A 12,083-nucleotide genomic window follows, 5' to 3' on the forward strand; every position below is an offset into this window, starting at 1 on the left:
GTATAAGTCTTTGTATGGATGTGTTTCCGTTTTTCATGGATATAAGCCATGTATGGTAAGAGTCAGTATGGTAAGTGGATATTTAATGTTTAAGAAATTGCTGTACTGTTTTGAGGTGGTTGAGCCACTTTACGTTCCCATCAATAGTGCATGAAAGTTCCAGTTGCTTTGAATCTTCACCAACACTTGGTATTGTCATTATCTATCTATCTATCTATCTATCTATCTATCTATCTATCTATCTATCTATATCTATATATCATCCATCTATCTATCTATCTATCTATCTATCTATCTATCTATCTATCCCTATGACATTCTAATACTTGCACATGGTACCTTGTGGTTTTAATTTTTATTTCCTTAATGATTTACAAGTAACTTTGCGTATGCTTATTCGCCATCTGTATATGCTCTTTGGTGAAGTGTCTGGTCAATTTTGTATTGCATTGCTTTTCTTTTTTGATTGTATTTTTGAGTCTTTCTGTATTCTATATACACAAGTCCTTTGTTTACGATTTTGATTACATCCATGATTTACAGATATTTTCTTTCAGTCCATGGCTTATCTTTTCATTTTTGTAACACTGTCTTTTGAAGAGCAAAGTTTTTCATTTTGATGAGGTCCAGTTGGCTGATTCTTTTCTTTTACAATTAGTAGTTTTAATTTTAAAACCTACTTTTAAAATCCTTGCGAAACTCAACATTGCTAAGATTTTTTCTTATGCTTTCTTCTGAAAGTCTTTAAGTTTTGATACTTAGATTAAAGTCTATAGTCTATTTTGAGTTAACTTTTGTGTATTATGTGAGGAAAAGATCATTCTTGTGTATATGGCTGTCCAATTGTTCTAGCACCTTTTGTTGAAAACATTGTTATTGCCCCACTAAATTACCTCTGCTCCTTTGTCAAAAATCAACTGACCATGTAATATGGGTCTATTTCTAGACTCCCTTTTCTTCCATTGATTTATATGTCTATCTCTATTCTTTTTTTTTTTTTTTCTTTTAGACAGGGTGCACTCTGTCACCCAGGCTGGAATGCAGTGGCAAAACCACAGCTCCCTCAGCCTCCTTGGGCTCAGGTCATCCTCCCACCTCAGTTTCACAAGTAGCTGGGACCACAGCAGCATGCCACTATGCCCAGCTAATTTTGGTATTTTTTGTAGAGATGGCGTCTCCCTATGTTGCCCAGGCTGGTCTCAAACTCGTGGGCTAAGGGATCCATCCACCTTGGCCTCTCGAAGAGTTGGGATTACAGGCATGAGCCACTGCACCTGGTCTATTTTTATTCTAATACCACACTGCTTTGATTCCTGTAGCTCATAATAAGTCTTGAAATCAAGTAGTTTAAATTTTCTAATGTTCTTTTTTTTCAAAATTGTTGTGGCTATTCTAGGTTCTTTATATTTGCATAAAAATTTTTAGAACCAGTTTTTCAATCCCTCCACCCCCAACTCCAAGAAAAAAAATCTGGAATTTTTATTTGTCAGGGATTGCACTGAATGTATAAATCAATTTGGGAAGAATTGACATGCTAACAATATTGAGTCTTCTAGACAATGAACTCTATTTAGGTCTATTTATTTAGGTCTTCACTAAATTTTCTCAGCAATGTTGTGTAGTTTTCAACATACAAATCTTACACATCTTTTGTCAACTTTACACATAAGTACTTAAAATTTTTTGATGCTATTGTAAACTGTATTAATTATTCAATTTCAATTTCCAACTTTGCCAGTATATAGAAATATAACTGGTTTTTACATAGTGTCCTTATATCCTGCAATTTTGCTAAACACACTTATTACTTCTAGTAGCTTTTCTGTAGATGCCATGGGATTTCACGACTATGTCATATGGGAATGAAGACTAGTTTACTTCTTCATTTCCAATATGGATGCCTTTTAATTATTTTTATTGCCTTATTGCCCTAGCTAGGACTGCCAGTACAACATTTAATAGAAGTGGTGAGAGCAGACATCCTTGCTTTGTTCTGGATCTTATAGAAATAATTAATCTTTGACCATTATCTATGACACTGAATGGGGTTTTTTCATAGATGTCATTCAGTAGGTTGAAGATGTTCCCTTCTATTTATAGTTTTGTGGGAGTTTTTTTATAAGTGGATATTGTATTTTGCCAAAGGCTTTTACTGCCTCTATTCAAGTGATCATGTGGCTTTTCTTCTTTAGTCTAACAAGTGAGTGATTTTCAAATGTTAGACTAACTTTGCATTCCTAGGATCACCACACTTTGGTCATAATATATTATTCTTCTCAGATATTGTTGAATGTGATTTGCTAAAACTTAGTTATGAATTTTTATGTCTACATTCATGATAGATGTTGATCTCTTATTTTCTTCTTACAATGTCTGTATTTGGCTTTGTTGCCAAAGTAGTGCTGGCTTTATAGAATGGATTGGGAAGTATTCCTCCCCATCTATTTTCTGGAAGAGTTTAGATAGAATTGCCATTATTTCCTCCTTAAGTGTTTGATAAAATTTATCAGGGAAACCATCTAGGACCAGAATTTTCTTTGTGGAAATGTTTTAAACTACAAGTTAAATTTCTTGTAATAAGTATATGCCAAATGCACATATGTTAGATGATTTGAAGCTATCTCACAGTTCATTGATCTTTTTTCTTCAGTTATTTTCCTCTGTATGCTTTATTTAGTTTCCATTGCTTTGTCTTCAAGTTTACTATTTTTTCTTCTGTAGTGTCTAATATGTATTATTCCAATCCATTGTATTTTTCATTTCAGATCTTGCATTTGCTTTTATCTCTAGAAGTTTGATTTGGGTCTTTTTTTTCTCCTGTCCCTTCTGAGTATGCTCATGCTTTCCTCTCCCCTCTTGAAAATATGAAGTCTATTTATAATAGCTATTTGAATGTTCTTCTATATTCTATTATCTCTGTCATTTCTGGTTTGGTTTCTACTGATTAATTTTTTTCTCTTAATTAAAGTTCATATTTTCTTGCTTCTTTGCACACCTGCTCATGTTTTATTGGATATTAAACATTATAAATTTTACATTTTGGGGGACTGGATGATTTTGTATTTCTTAGCATTATTTTAGGTTTTGTTCTAGGACATGGCTAAGTTACTTGAAAACAAGCTCATCCTTTGGGGATTGCTTTTAGACTTTGTTAGGCAGGACCAAAGAACAGCCTCTAGCCATTGACTAATTTGGGTCACTGCTGAGACAGTGCTCACTTGAGTGCTCTTCCCACTGACATGTGTATTGTGAGGTTTACCACTGTGATTGTTTTGGATATAAACTGCTACCAGCCCTGGGAATAGTTCCATCTGCTCCTTTCTCATGGTTCTTTCCCCACACATGAGTAGTTCACTCACGCTCTTTGCTATGGACTGAATGTTTGTGTCTTCCTTTCCTCCAAATTCATAAGTTGAAATCCTAACCCTCAATGTGATGGGGTTAGGAGGTGGGGCCTTGGGAGGTAATTAAGTCATGAGTGCAGAATCGTAATGAGTGAGATTAGTACCCTTATAAGAAGAGACATGAAAGATCTTGTCCTTCTCTCTCTGCTCTCCACCATGTGTGGATAAAATCAGGAGATGGTCATCTGTGAGCCAGGAGGCACATCCTCACTGAGAACCTATGCTGGCTCCCTGATCTTGAATTTCAGCATCTAGAACCATGAGAAATAAATGTTTGTTTAAGCCACCCAGTCTGTCATAATTTCCATAGCAGCTGATATGGTTTGGCTCTGTGTCCCCACCCAAATCTCATGTCAACAAAGGGACCTGTAATCCCTACATGTCGAGGAGAGAGGTGATTGGATCATGGGGGTGGTTTCCCCCATGCTGTTCTCATGATAGTGAGTTCCCTCAAGATCTGATGGTTTTGTAAGTGTTTGGAAGTTCCTCCTTTGCTCTTCTCTCTCCTGTCGCCTTGCTTCCCCTTTGCCTTCTGCTGTGATTGTGAATTTCCTGAGGCCTCCCCAGCCATATGGAACTGAGTCAATTAAACCTCTTTCCTTTCTAAATTACCCAGTCTCAGTTATTTCTCTATAACAGTATGAAAACGGGACTAAAACAGCAGCTTAATTAGACTGAGAAGCTCACGCATTGATCCATACTCAGCTACAAACATGAGGAAAAAACCTTCTGTCGGGTCTCAGAAATCTTGCTGCCTATCCAGCTCTCTCCTTTCTGGTTCCCTGTCCTGCAAACTCCAACCTCCTTAGCCTGTTGAAATTCTCAGCCCTATCTCCTTAGCTTGAGAAGACTACTGGGCTTGGCCTAAGTTTCACATTCATGCATTGCTGGTTGGAAACTCTTCCCAGGGAGTAAACTGGGGCGATCAGAAGTGTAATCTCATTTATTTCTCCTTTCTCAGTGATTTCTTCTCACTGTCCAATGTTTGAACCATTGTTTGATATTTTTTTTTTCTAGTTTCTTAAGGTGGTAGGGTAAATCTGGTCCTCGTTATTTCATCTTGGCTGGAATCAGACATTCTTTGATTACTTCTGTTGACCATATAATTTCTCCCTTTTCATTTAGGTTTTTGATCCATCTAGAGTAGTGCACCTTTATTGAGTCTATGATGTAAGATCCAGTGTTGTTTTCTCTATAGAATGAGCCAGTTCTCCCAATAATATCTACAAAATAGTCTTTCTCCATTGATGCAGTCTTTACTATACATCAAGTTCTTAATTTCCAAGGAACTCTAAGATCTCTGCTCTGTTCCATTTGCCACTATCTGACCTTTTACCTGTACCATACCATACTGTTGGAATACTTTTGAGTCTGTATTAATTTAGTAGGTCAAGTCTGTTTTTTCCTTTTCTTTTGTCAAGGTTCACTTACCTATTGGGAATTTTATTCTTCCATGCAAATCAATTAGATGCTTAAAATTTTCAAAAAAAAAACTATCTGAAAATTTTAATGTAATTGCTTGAAACTTATAGATGATCTTTTGGGAAAATTGACATCTTTAAAAGCTAATTCACCTCCTCCATAGCATACTTTTACATTTTTGTTTTTAGTTTTCTTATTTATTCTTTCATAGCACTTTTTCTTTTCATAATGTTCACATTTTTAAGGGGATTCTTTGATATTGCATAGTTTTGTTACTGCTGTGAATTGCATATTAGTTTTGATTGTATTTTCTAGTTGTATTTACCTATGTAGAAAATGCTGTTGTGTTTTTGTGATTTGATCTGGTATCAAGTTAAATTTTCTAAACTCTCTCATTGTTTCTAAATAGTCAATTCTGTTTATTTTTTAAGTGTAGTGTTGGAGAGAAACTTTTTCCCAGAGTTTTGTTTAAAATGACAACACAGATCTTATTCAGACTATTGGCAGTAGGAGGGAGAGAGTTCAGTATAGAACTGAGCTGAACTCTGTGCAGAGATGACTGGGTATTTGAAGAGAGAATAAGAGAGTAAGAAGAGAGAATGAGAGAGTAAGAATAAACAGGGATTCCAGCAAAGTCAGGAAAATAGACAATCGCAGAAGATGATGGTGGGTGGATCAATGTTAGGCCATCTGTGTCTGCCAACTAGTGTTTATCAAACTTAGGTTCCTACCTTCCCACAGAGATGGGGAGGCAGAGACCCTATATTTCTTGCTGATTACATGTCAGCAAGGACCTGGCTGGCTCCCAGGTCCTTAAGAAAGACATTCCTATGTTGTAGAAGATGCATCTCAAAGGAACAGAGACAGGATTTACAAATGCAAGTTTCTAAAGTAAATGCTCTAAGAAAAGGGAGGTCAGTGGCCTTTAGACAGGATTTGGCTGGAACAAACAGTAAATTCTTCTTGTGGTGTTGAGCTTTCTCAGACAGGAACTTAAGAAGACTGGGGCTGTCATTCTAGGGACATGGGCTTGAGCTGAAAGAAACTATCCAAGTGTATGTTCAAGTCTCTTTGTGTGGAGGGTGGACAAAAATCATTTTATGTGATTTTTGTGATGAAAGTTTGCAGTTCTCACAGGCCAAGCTTGAGGCCTAGTAGAGAAGAGGGCTCAGTTTGGTCATGGAGAGAGTCTTAGTCAATAGGATCATATCATTTGCAAAATGCAGTTTTAAATCATTTCTTCCAAACACTGTAACATTTTTCTTTTATAATTGTCTTATGTGTCAGTACCACCAGTATTTCTTCAGATACTAGTAGCTGAAATATTTTCATTAAATAATGGCTGGGCTCATGCCTGTAATCCCAGCACTTTGGGAGGCCAAGGCAGGTGGATCACTTAAGATTGAGAGTTCGAGACCCGCCTGGCTAACATGGCGAAACCCCATCTCTACTAAAAAAATACAAAAAATAACTGGGTATGGTGGTGCACACCTGTAGTCCCAGCCACTCAGAAGGCTGAGGCACAAGAATCCCTTGGATCTCGGGGGCAGAGGTTGCAGTGAGCCGAGATCACACCACTGCACTCCAGCCTGGGAGACAGAGTGAGACTCCATCTCAAAAAAAAAAAAAAAAAAAGAATTAAATAATAAATAAACAAAATAGGATGTTTGCTGTAGGTTGTGAAGTTCTTCTTATTTCCTAGTTTGCTAAGAAGATTAAATAATATAAGTAATTATTGAACTTTATTAAAGAGTATTTTCTGACTCTATTGAGATAATCTTAAGACTTTTTAAAATTTAACTAATGTGTTAGTCCATTCTCACACTGCTAATGAAGACATACCCGAGACTGGGTAATTTATAAAGAAAGGGAGGTTTAATGGACTCACGTTTCCACATGGCTAGGGAGGCTCACAATCATGGCAGAAGGTGAAAGAGGAGCAAAGGCGCATCTTACACGGTGGCAGACAAGAGAGCATGTGCAGGGGAACTCCCATTTATAAACCATCAGATCTTGTGAGACTTACTCACTATCACGAAAAGAGCCTGGAATAACCTACCCTCATGATTCAGTTACCTCCCACCAGGTCCCTCCCACGACACGTGGAGATTGTGGGAGCTACAATGCAAGATGTCATTTGGGTGGGGACACAGCTAAACCATATAAACTAACAATGTGGTACATATATTCTTAGATTCTTCAGCTGTTGAACCATCCTTACAATACTCAGATAAACCTCATTTGATTAAGATGTAATTTTTAAAATATCTTCTTAGATTAGGTTCACTAGTATTTTGTTAGGGTTGTTACATGACTGCTCAGAAATGAAATGGAACTATATATATTTTTCTTGTACTACTGTACCCAATTTTGCAATAAAAATTACACATGCATCAAAAAATTAATTTGGCAGCTTCCCATTTTCTAGTATAATTTATGGAAGATAGAAATTATCTCTTCCTTCAAAGTTTGGTTACCTGTCAAACTGAACCTAGGGGTGATTTTCAGGAGAGGATGGTCTTTAATTTTCATTTAAGCTTTTACATTTTTGTGGGTTTTGTTCAAGTTTTCTTCACATTCTCTATTTTTTTCTAGAAATTTATTTTTTTTGTCGAGTTTTTACAGTTTATCAGAGCATAGTTGTTCATGGTATTCTCTTTTTCAAAAATCTGTGACTTCCCATCTATTTATTCTCTCTCTCTCTCTCTTTTTTTTTTTTTTTTTTTTTTTTTGGGAGAGTCTCACTCTGTCACCCAGGCTGGAGTGCAGTGGTGCCATCTCAGCTGACTGCAACCTCAGCCTCCCAGGTTCAAGTGATACTCCCGTCTCAGCCTCCTGAGTAGCTGGGACTATGGGCACACACCACCATGCTGGGATAATTTTATTGTTTTTAGTAGAGATGGGGTTTCACCATGTTGGCCAGGTTGGTCTGGAACTCCTGACTTCAGGTGATCCGCCCGTCTCGGCCTCCCAAAGTTCTGGGATTACAGGCGTGAGCCACCGCGCCTGCCCTGTTCATTCTCTATATTGTTTATTTGCATTTTCTATTTTTGATTTTTAATTTATCTTGCTAGACTTTATCTAATTTTCTTCTTATAAAACCAACTTTTTGTATTGCTAATCTTTTCTATTTTTATTCTCTATCTTGTTGATTTCTGGCATTATTTTTATTATTTCACTCCTTTTTTATTAATATTTGAGCAATATTTTTTACAACTTTCTAGACAAAATATTTAACTTGTTTGTTTGCAATCTTTCCTGTTTCCTAGTAAGTATATTTATACATTTTTCTATATATACTGACTTTTCTGGTTTTCAAAATGTTGACCCACAGGATTTTAATATTATTCAGTTATAAATATTTTACTGTTTTAAGGATGTTTACCTCTAAAGTCAATCTTTATTTAGAAATATAATATTTAGTTTTCAGTCATATGGGACTTTTTAAGTTTTGTTTCTTAATTAAAAATTTATTCCATTATGGCATTTATTGTGGTTTCTTTTTGTCTAAAACATGGTCAATGTTTTCATGGATATTTTTATGACTATTTGAAAATAATGTGTTTTCACTAGAGTTGGGGATAGCTTTCACACTTAACAGTTGTGTTGTTCAGCTCCTCTGATTAATTTTGACTAATGCATTTCATTTGTTTCCAAATCTGTTTTGGTTTGTTGTAGTTGTTATTATAATTAAGCAATGTATATATACAATAAACAAACAAAATATAACTATCAACATAGTTTTTCTATGAAATTGAAGATAAATCCTGTAGAAACACAAACTAAAGTGATTTGCTTAAAAATATATATGAAATTTAGTGACGAGGTTTTAGTAAGATAATCGTAAAGGTTGGGGAAAAAAGCATAAAATCTGGAAAGATTCTGCACTTAGATTTCTTACGCATGTCCTTAAGGACTTACTTGGCTTTACAGAATACAAAATGATACATCATAAAGAATGCATTCTGGGTGCGGTTTATGCAAGAAAAATGACTCAGAATTCCAGGCAGAGCCAAAGCGTTGCGTTAAGATATTGTCTATTTTAATTTATTATAGGTTTTAAATTAAAATAAAATATTTAATGTATTCATGTATTTTTTATGATTCTCTACTTTTGGTTTTTTGATTAATGAACCAAGTAATCATTCTCATTGTTCAGCTGAGAGGGCATCTACTGCATATGTGTGAATATCAGTCCATCTATAGAAAAGATTGATGGGATATATTCCAAAATGCTAGAATAATTCTAGCTCTATGAAAGAATTATAAATAGTTATAATATCTTCTTGTAGCTTTTGTCTATTTGACACTTTTATGGTAAATTTGTATTATTCTTGTGATCAGAGGGGTAATTTGTTTTTCTGGTTTTTTTTTTTTTTTTTTTTTTTGAGACAGGGTTTTACTCCTTTCACCTAAGCTGGAGCACAATGGTGCCACCTCAGCTCACTGCAACCTCTGGCTCCTGGGCTCAAGCGATCCTCCCACCTCAGCCTCCTGAATAGCTGGAACTACAGGTGCTCACAACACCATACCTAGTCAATTTTTGTATTTTTTGTAGAGATGGGGTTTCTTCAGGTTGCCTAGGCTGGTCTCAAACTCCCAAGCTCAAATGATCCGCCCTCCTCGGCCTCCCAAAGTGCTGGGATTACAACTATGAGCCCTGCTGGGGGTGGGGGGTGGTAATTTTTTAAATAGAAGAAAAAAAGAAATAGCAATAGAATTAGAAGGAAGAACTGATAGATAAAAGCAGTAACAATGTCCAGCACTTAATAGATCTTTAAAGTACTTTTATTTGATCTTCACCAAAACCTTTAGTATAGGTCAGTCCTAAAAATAAAATCTGAAAAGTTGAGGAACCAGACAAAGGTCCTCAAGCCTTGTTTTAGTTATCACTTACCCCATAGCAAACCACCTCAAAACTTAGTGGCTTCAAACAACAATTGATTATTATTTCTCAGGGCTCTGTGGATTGACTGGGCTCAGCTGCACAGCTCCCAGTTGGGTCTCTCATGAGGTTGCAGTGACGTGTTGGCTGGGGCTGGGTCATCTGAAGGCTGGGCTGGCCTTCAAGATGGCACACTCACGAGTCTAGTGTTACCAGGGCAGTCCTAGAGAAAGAGCTGAAAAAGCTCATTATTTTCATAACCAGTCTTTTTCTAGTCTCTTTATCTATAGGTGCTCCTGCTTAAAGAACTCCAGCTGGCCTAGAACACTGCAGGAACTTCTTAATCTTTTGCCAAATACCAGAGGAAGAAAAGGCCTGCAGGAAGCCGGTGCAAATCAGAACCGACAACCCCTTATTACCTTTAGATCATTAATATATCATGATGAGGCTAGGATCCCCAACCCTAAAAGGAAATCGCCGCCGTTTTCTGTTAGTGTGACATATGAAGGTGCGTGTTTACGACCTGCACCTGTGCAATGGGTTCCTCCCTGCACATGTTTGCATACCTCCCTGCCCCACATCGAATGCCTTAAAATTCCCGGCTTCCTGCAGCCTGGGCAGAAGGAGCTCTCCCTCTCCATTCCTGGCCACGGAATAAAACCTGCTTGCCTTTTTTTTTTTTTTTTAACAATTGGATGCTCTTTCTTTGTAACCAATACAAAGTAGGGAAAGAACTCAGTTTCCTGGTGACACTCGCAGTTGATACTGGCTGTGTCCTGGGAGCTTGGCTTGGGCCCCGGAGCAGAGTGCTTGCACGAGGTTCCCTCTTGGCATGGAGGCTGGGTTCTTAAGGATACCACCAAGAGTGAGCCTTCCGAGAGCCATGGGCAAAAGCTGTAGTGAGCCTTCTGCACTGTTCTCCAAACTTCCAGAGCACCCTTTCTACCACGTTCGATTGGCCAAGCAGTCACTAAGACCAGCCTGGATTCAAGGGAAGGGGGCTTAATCCCTCCTTTTGACAGGGCATGGCAACATCACAACACAGAAGATCCTGTGGAATGGGATTTTGCTGGGGCCATCTTTGGACAAGAGAATCTGCCCTAGTCGCATTGCTAAAGATTGCCGGGAATAGGATGATGCTGGTGTTCTTTTTACTGTAAAATACCACCTCTTAATGAGATTTACAGATACAAATTGTATCACAGTGTCTGAAATGATATAGATCTGGTAATAATGTCATTAAAAATGAAGAGTATGTGAAGGCAGCTGCATTTTCTAGTGTAGCATCAAGACTGTTTTGTTGTTGTTGTTGTTGTTGTTGAGACGGAGTCTCGCTCTGTTGCCCAGGCTGTAGTGCAGTGGCATGATCTCAGCTCACTGTAAGCTCCGCCTCCCGAGGTCCCACCATTCTCCTACCTCAGTCTCCCAAGTACCTGGGACTACAGGCACCAGCCTGCCACCATGCCCGGCTGATTTTGTTTTGTATTTTTAGTAGAGATGGGGTTTCACCGTGTTAGCCAGGATGGTCTCAATCCCCTGACCTCGTGATCCACCCGCCTCCGCCTCCCAAAGTGCTGGGATTACAGGCGTGAGCCATAGCGCCCGGTCAAGACTGGTATTTTAAAAGTTCTAAAGCCAGGCTGGGTGCAGTGGCTCACGCCTGTATCCCAGCACTTTGGGAGGCTGAGGTGGGTGGATCACCTGAGGTCAGGAGTTTGAGACCAGCCTGGCCAACACGGTGAAATCCCATCTCTACTAAAAATACAAAAATTAGCTAGGCAGGGTGACACATGCCTGTAATCCCAGCTACTTGGGAGGCTGAGACACGATAATCACTTGAATCCAGGAGAGAGAGGTTGCAGTGAGCAGAGATCCCGCCACTGAACTCTAGCCTGCATGACAGAACAAAAATTTGTCTCAAAAATAATAATAATAAATTTAAAAAATAAATAAAAGTTCTAAAGCCAGTTGGAGTTTACTAACTGCTTCAAATATGCCTGTTATTTCTTCTGTTCCTATGGAGGGTGCAGGGGAAAAACAAAAACAAAACAAAACAAAAAAACCTCACAAAATATGCCTGTTACTTAACAAGGGCTCAGATGGGACTATTAATTCACAGTTCAATGCTTTTCTTAGAGTGGAAGTTGATATGTTTTGGTTGCTCATTGGTTATTGGATAAAGCTATTTTCCTAGGCATAAAAAGAAGACTTAGTAACTGCTTTCTTTATTAAAATTGTGAATTGCTCAAAGCAGCTTCCTGTCCTCCAGGAAATCTAAAGCAAAGCACTGAGAGATTTTATAGCCTCCTTCCTTTCCCCAGAGCCCACAAGAACTATTTTCTTCCCTTCTATCTCTTTTATTTTCCCAGACC

The sequence above is a fragment of the Macaca fascicularis genome, chromosome 12 (genome assembly GCF_037993035.2).
Source record: "Macaca fascicularis isolate 582-1 chromosome 12, T2T-MFA8v1.1".
Lineage (NCBI taxonomy): Eukaryota > Metazoa > Chordata > Mammalia > Primates > Cercopithecidae > Macaca > Macaca fascicularis.